We start from the raw sequence: 6490 nt of genomic DNA, 5'->3' as shown, positions 1-6490 counted from the left end.
CATAGAACATCACATATTCTCTGCTCAAAGACTGAATCGTACAGTATCGTTTACAAAGTACCATTGCTATAGTAATGAAATTTGTGTTAGATTTTGAACACTTTCTAAACTGGTGCATAATTTTGCAGAGCCATCAGTAATGCTGACACCAGCCACAAACAGATTCATTCATTTCGCATACTGGAGACGTGTGTTTCGTAGGCATGCCTATGACACTAAGGTGCAGATGTGAGCACTATGCCAACGTTGGTGCTGCCACCCATTGGCAGCTCTGTGAAACTGCAGCTACTCTGGGCGGATGCTGAGAGTATGCTACACTACTATCTAAGTTTTGCGTAACCACTTACTAACAATCATATTTCACAGTAGTTGATTGACAGATTAGCGCTTGGTAAATCTTGTGCCCTTTGTCACGGCACAGCAAAGCTAAACCCGAGTCGAGACATGTTTGAAGCGATATAATAACGACAGATGCAGCTTCTCAGTGTCCCTGGCATGTACTTGCTTCGGCAGTACGTATACTAAAATTCAAAGGATACACAGAAGATTAGCATGGCCCCTATCGGAGGCGCAAAATCTTGAACCGTTCCACATTGTTTTCGCAACGTCACTCTCTGACGTTAAGATGTCTGAGGATATAACTAGGTGATGAGAGACAAGTTTTGCTTCATATTTGCACTCATTTGTGACTACCTACGCCCTACATTTACGCAGGTCTCGTCTACTTACCTTTATTCACAATGTATCATGACAATACTGCCAGCCAACCTTTCACTCACCACAGTGTGCATTACGAACTCGTACTCTAATGGCAAGACAGGAAGCGCTACAAAACCGCAGTTACACTGTGCGCACCGACACAGCTACTCGTCATTGGCTGCACCGAGCTGTGTGGGGGCAGTCGTTCCGGGGGTTATCGCTCAACAGATTTGATTTTTCGGGTGGTGGAGAGGCGTACACAGTGCGTTTGTGGTAAGGAGGCGTACAAAACAGGTTTCGGTAGTGTTGATAGAGCATTATATTGAAAAGGTTCTCCTATTATTTGTCTTCATGTAGGGGACTGCTGTCAGCTGACAGGTAACCATGGTACTGATTTTAAGAATTATTCGACATAGACATGAACACATACGACTGAGGAATACTGGGTGAGCCAATTTATTTGTTATAGGATGGGGGAAGAGGCCCACTTCGAATCAGCTGTATCGTCTTGAGTACTGTTGGAGTGGAAGTGTACCTGAGGGCTATTTTTATGTGGTGTGTAGTGTTTCTTCATATGGATATTGGGGTGTGGTTTGTTGGGGAAGGGGGTTGTGGTGTTGCGTGAGGTAGTTTGTGTGTATTTTTGTTTGTTTGTTTGTGGTTTTATGCGTCTGTATGCACTGCTTTCTGGGCGGGAAGGCGTGCCGGTCCCTGGCACGAATCCTCCCGGCAGATTAGTATCGAGGTCCGGTGTGCCGGCCAGTCTGTGGATGGTTTTTGAGGTGGTTTCCATCTGCCTCGGCGAATGTGGGCTGGTTCCGCTTATTCCGATTCAGTTACACTGTATCGGTGATCGCTGCGCAAACACTGTCTCCACGTACGCGTACACCACAATTACTCTACCACGTAAACATTGGGATTACACTCGTCTGGTGTGAGACGTTCCCGGGGGGGGGGGGGGGGGGGGTTCCACTAGGGGCCAAACCGCACAATAACCGTGGGTTCGGTGTGGGGCGGCGGTGGGGTGAGTGGACTTCTGTAGCCTGTTGTGGGGTTGTGTACCACTGAGGGCTGCGGCGGGGACGGAGCCTCTCCGTCGTTTCTAGGTCCCCAGTTCCATACAATACAATGCGTCTATATATATGTGTATTTGTTGGAGCGTGAGAGTGAGGCAGGGGGGGACAGGGTGGGAGGGAGAGAGAGAGAGAGAGAGAGAGAGAGAATAAAAGAATGAACTCCCTCCTACATCTAGACTGACTCCCCCAATGTCTAAGTGTAATAAGTTTTGGTTTTTTATGTATATTTTATTGATTTTAAGTGTGGGATTTTTGTTTACTGTTCCTTTCAGTATTTTAAGTTTGTTGGTGTTTGGGGTATGAGCTGTTGTTATTGTGGGGGAAGCGTTATTGGTATCCTGGTACAGAGGAGAAGGGGGGGGGGAGGGCTTTATTGATATCCTGTGCTGGTGCTCAAAGGTGCTGTTCTAGTTTTAATAAACATTGATCCACGTTCCTCCTCCCATGATCTAATTAAGAAACATAAATCACAGCAAGCGATAGATCTAATTAATTTACTTTGATCGACTTATGCAATGTTCTAGTTTTTATGGCGTTGTGAGGTTTTAATTTTTGGCAGTTTTGAGTGGTCTTTCCATATGTTGCGCACTAATCGTTGTTCTTTCTATTAGTGAATTTTTAATTTCTCCCCGCCCAAAGCCTCCTGTTTCCCGCATTTGTTTTACTAGTTTTATTAGGATTTGTGAATGTTGTGGACCGGATTTTATTTGTAATTTGGCATGTGTTGTTGTAAATAATATGGTCGCCATCTTGGATACGCTCGAAATGTGTGTTTCCAGCATGATGATGACGTCAATGGTCATAGCACATCGATGCTATCCCTGTCTGTAGTAATATCACTTAAGCATATCTGCCTGTGTCTTCAGTCACTACCCTTCACCTAAGACCGACTGTTACAGTAAATCCGTTGTCCAGGAGCATATTAAAGTGTCCCAGCTTGGGTCACTTCCACAGTAAGTCAGTTGATTATACTCAAACTGATTGTGACAATAAATTGATTTTTATGTTCACAAATATAAGTTTTGCGATCGGTTAGCAGCTCAAAACAAATACAAAAAAAGTGCTTATTGAAAATGAAGGAATGACTTCTTTGACAATTTAAAGTTCATGGAAAACAACAAAAGCAAACCTCTGTGTCAGATTATCTTCGGGAAAGTTTACAGCTCACGGTCTAGTGGTTAGCATCGCTGCCCCTGGATCACAGTGTCCCTGGCTCGATTCCCGGGCGGGTCAGGGATTTTCTCCGCCCGGGGACTGGGTGTTTCTGTTGTCCTTATCATTTCATCATCATTCTGGAAGTGCCGAGACTGGAATTGAAAGGATTTGGAACTTGTACTGGCGCTGATGACTACCTATGTTAAGCACCCCACAAACCAACGTCATCATCATCGTCTTCTGGAAAGTTCTCTGCAGACGAGACAGACTACCTTCTTAGACATCAATGGTAGGCATCTCACGAGTGGTTCCCGGAGTTCCAACCGGAGCTGCAGGTTATGATGCGCAGTCGTCGCTGGTGGCAAGGGCTGCGTCGAGTCCAGTTGGTGGCGTGGTGCTGGCGACCTCGTTACTCTGCTGGCGGTGATGGAACTGCGAGGACAGCTGTACCCATGTGGGTGGCTAACTACCAGATAGCTACTGGTCTAGCAGTGTGTGCCCGAATTGGCGGAGGAAAGGCGTGGCGGATGCAGCAAAAGATCCGTAGATGGGGGCGGCCTCTACTGTTCTTACACGTGACCTCTGAAGTAGCCTGCTTCTTGCAGCTCAGGCGATATTCGGCTGACTTTGGCTGGTGCACCTACGGGGCTGGAGCGATACCCGCATAGCGATGGCATTTTGAGGGTTGGCGGTGTTGCAGGAGACCGTAGAAACACGCCACATATCATGTTTAAATTTCACTGGTTACTCTCCACGAGTGTCATTCACATAGTAGTTCCCACAGATACTGGCAATCTACCACACTACTCGGTTGCCAAAATCTGTTTTTTACAACACTCACCCAATGAATGCCACAATATTCTCTGGAAAGTAGTCCAGTAAGCTACTATTAACGTAGCAGTTCTTAGTCCTCAGACAGTAATCCTTTGGCAGCAGTCTGCATTTCATCAGTGTCATCCAAGTCGAGTCTAGTCACAACTGCAGCTGATGAACCTCTCATACCGCGTCGAAGATAAAGATCTGACAGAACTCCGCTTCCAATATCCGTGTGTTACAAATGCATAAGCTCTGTGACAAAAGCAGATACGAAGCCATTCAAGTCACAAAACGCAACCCAGCTTCAAGGTTTCAGGAGAGGAAACAAACAACATGAACTACCATTTCTGGCACATGCCACACGTAGCCTCTCAGTTATGAACCGGTTTCAAATACTAAACCTACCATTCTCCAGTTTTCACATAATGTGTCAGTACTCAAAACAAGTGCTAATAGCATACGAACATAGGGAACAAATACGACACAGATCTGTAAGTCCACAGTATTGGTGATAAGTTGAGATAACGGTCTCGAAACACATGTGCTACGAAACGCCACTTTTTCCTGCGCATGTACCCCGACATCAATATGGGATATGATCACCATGCACAAGTACACAGGCCACACAACGTGTTGTCCTACTCTGGATCAGGTGGTCGAGCAGCTGCTGGGGTATAGCCGCCCATTCTTGGACCAGTGCCTGTCGGAGCTCCTGAACTGTCGTAGGGGTTTCAAGACGTGCAGCGATACGTCGACCGAGAGCATCCCAGACATGCTCGATGGGGTTTAGGTCTGGAGAACAGGCAGGCCACTCCATTCGCCTGATATATTCTGTTTCAACGTACTCCTCCACGATGGCAGCTCGGTGGGGCCGTGCGTTATCATTCATCAGGAGGAAGGTGGCACCCACTGCACCCCTGAAAAAAGCAGACATACTGGTGTAAAACGATGTCCCAATGCACCTTACATGTTACAGTTCTTTCCTGGCCAGCCGGTCTTAATGAATCTGAGAAGTTAAGATAGGACTTTGTCTTGAGCTGTACGTTTGACAATGAGTTTTGCATCCAGCGGAAGCTGAGCCAGTGGTTCCTTCTAGTTGGCAGCAGATGGCCGGCGTCCGCGTCAAATGCTGGATCGTCCTCTGCCGGGATCCGAGGCATGAAGTCCGCGTTCACGTGTCGTGCTGATGAGCGGTACTGTATGTCGTAGTTATACTCCGCCAGGAATAGGGCACAGCGCTGAATTCGGCGAGCCGTTCTGGTGGGTATGTCGGCAGACGTTTGGAACAGTGGTACCAGAGGCTTGTGGTCCGTCTGCAACACAAAATGTCGTCCATACAGGTATTCGTGGAACTTTTTCACTCCGAATACTATAGCCAAAGCTTATTTCTCTGTTTGGCTGTAATTGTGTTGAGAGAGACTGTGAGACAAACGCTATGGGTGTTTCCAGACCATTGATCACATGGGAAAGGACTGCTCCGACCCCATAATCGGAGGCTTCTGCTGCTAGTACCAGCTGGTGTGTCGGATCGTATGCACAAAGACATGTAGTTTTCAAGAGTGCCTTCTTTAAAGCCTGGAAAGCATTGTCACACTAAGATGACAAGTGCCATTTTACGCCCTTGCGGAGAAGGTGGTGTAGTGGTTCCGCTATTGCAGCAGTGTGGGGAATATACCGCCTGTAATAATTAATTTTCCCCAACACTGATTTAAGTTGTGTGGTATCCGTGGGTGGCGCCAGTTTCTGGAGATCCTCTATGTACGCCGGATTGGGTTGTATGCCTGAAGAACTAAATATGTGACCTAAGTATTCCACTTGTGGCACCCCAAAAACGAACTTCTCCAAGTTACATTTGAGATTTGCCTCTCGAAATACCGCAAATACTTCCGAAAGGGTCCATATGAGCTCCATTGTGTTCCGGTCTGTGACAATGATGTCGTCCAAATAATTTTCCGTGCCCGAGTGTGGTGGATCAGTTGTTCGATGAACCGCTGGAAAATCGCCGGAGCACTAGAGATTCCGAATGCGAGGCGATTATGTCCAAAAAACCCAAAGGGCGTGTTCATTACTAGTTTTTCTTGTGTCTCTTTCTCGATCGGTAGCTGTAGGTATGCGTCTTTTAATTATATTTTCGCCAAGATTTTTCCTCCAACGAGTCGAGTGACAATTTCTTCGATCGTAGGAATAGGGTAGCATTCGATGACTGTCTGTGCGTCGATGGTGCGTTTGAAGTCACCGCAGATTCTGATCGCCCCATTCGGTTTCTCTTTTGTGACGATTGGCGATGCCCATCCCCTGCTTGCTATGGGAGATACGATTCCTTCATCCTGTAGTCTCTGTAGTTCCAGTTTCAGTTTTACGCGGAGTGCGTATGGTACTGGGCGGCTTTTCCAGAATTTCGGAACCGCCTGGGGTTTAAGCGCAATGCTTGCTTGAAAATTTCGTACCCTGGCTGTTGAGAGTTGAAAAACAGAAGGAAACTTTTCCTGAAAGTGCGTGGTCAGTTCTTGGTGTGGGACGACATTAATTGACGGCTCCGCGTCGTGAATTTGCATTCCGAGGGCGTGAAAGATGTCCAGACCAAGAATGTTCGTGGCAGTTGAGCTGGGAACCACCAGAATGCGGCCTGTGACTGTTTGACGTCCGTAGCTGATCTGCGTTGTGAAAGCGCCATTGACCGGAATGGTATAGTTAGTGAAGCTCTTGAGCGTAATCGTAAATGAGCTGACAGCAGGGGAGCCTAA

The 6490-nt window shown here is 47.0% G+C and overlaps 1 pseudogene; it reads left to right on the top strand.

Annotated features, from left to right (window-relative positions):
- The first annotated feature begins 497 nt into the window (after positions 1–497).
- Positions 498–598, top strand: LOC126476742 (U6 spliceosomal RNA; annotated as a pseudogene).
- The last annotated feature ends 5892 nt before the right edge of the window (positions 599–6490 follow it).

Source organism: Schistocerca serialis, chromosome 4 (assembly GCF_023864345.2).
Source record: "Schistocerca serialis cubense isolate TAMUIC-IGC-003099 chromosome 4, iqSchSeri2.2, whole genome shotgun sequence".
Lineage (NCBI taxonomy): Eukaryota > Metazoa > Arthropoda > Insecta > Orthoptera > Acrididae > Schistocerca > Schistocerca serialis.
Note: the sequence above shows the minus strand (reverse complement) of the source record. Positions and strands in the feature narration are given on the sequence as shown.